The sequence below is a fragment of the Alligator sinensis genome, unplaced genomic scaffold, assembly GCF_000455745.1.
Source record: "Alligator sinensis unplaced genomic scaffold, ASM45574v1 scaffold935_1, whole genome shotgun sequence".
NCBI classification, from domain to species: Eukaryota; Metazoa; Chordata; order Crocodylia; family Alligatoridae; genus Alligator; species Alligator sinensis.
The window spans coordinates 121597-122797 of NW_005843431.1; positions in this window are offsets into that span (position 1 = coordinate 121597).

The window sequence follows — 1201 nt, forward strand, 5'->3', positions numbered from 1 at the left end:
CGCAGGGTTCGGTCCTCGGACCGATATTATTCAATATCTTCATCAGAGATTTGGACGACGGCATGGAGAGCCCCCTCTCCAAGTTTGCTGATGATACCAAGTTATGGGACAAAGTTAGTACACCGGAGGGCAGGGAGCAGATTCAGGCTGACCTGGACAGGTTGGATCAATGGGCAGAGAGAAATTGGATGCAATTTAATAAAGATAAATGTAAGGTACTCCACCTGGGAAGGAGGAACCCCCAGCACACCTATAGGTTGGGGAGTGTCCTTCTCAGCAGCTCGGAGGCAGAGAGGGATCTTGGAGTCACAATTGACTCCAAGATGAACATGTGCCGGCAGTGTAACGAGGCCATCAACAAGGCCAGTCACACCTTGTTGTGCATTAGCAGGTGCATGACTAATAGATCAAAGGAGGTGATGCTCCCCCTCTATGCGGCACTGGTCAGGATGCAGTTGGGGTACTGTGTCCAGTTTTGGGCACCACACTTCAAGAGGGACATGGGGAATCTGGTGAGGGTCCAGAGGAGGGCCACTCACATGATTAGTGGCCTTCATGATAGACCCTACGGGGGGACGTTGAGAGAGCTGAATCTCTTCAGCCTTCACAAGAGATGGCTGAGGAGAGATCTTGTGGGCGCCTATAAATTTATTAGGGGAGGTCAACGGGGAATAGGGGACATGCTGATCCTGGACCTAACACGTGTGTTATGGGCCAATATGTGTATTTTGGATAGGTGTAGAAGGGAAATCAAGCAGTGTGTATGGAAAAAGAGCAACTCCAAAGTATGTAAAAGGGAGAATCCCTTTAAATTTGTACCTGGAACCCCATCCTCCTTTTTCTTTGCACCACTCTTGTCATTCTCTTTGAGTTTAAGTAACAGTTACACTACGAGAGTTTCAGAACTTGTATCCAGTCACCACAGGGACTCTCACCTCATTTCTGATGTTTGCATGTAAATGATTTTTAATCTAACAGAAGGCCGAAAATTTGGTTATCTTCTGCATCGTGTCCGTTACAAAAGCTGTCCTTGGGGAACACACAGCATCCTCTATGTATTGGTTCTCAGGCACCTTCTTTGCTTATGATAAAATTATCAGAACTGTGTAGTCCATTGTGCATCACTTCAAATGTTGACACATGATGAATTTGCCTTTTTTCTGAGCCTTTCCCTGCAAAGCCTACAGGTACTACAATTCCT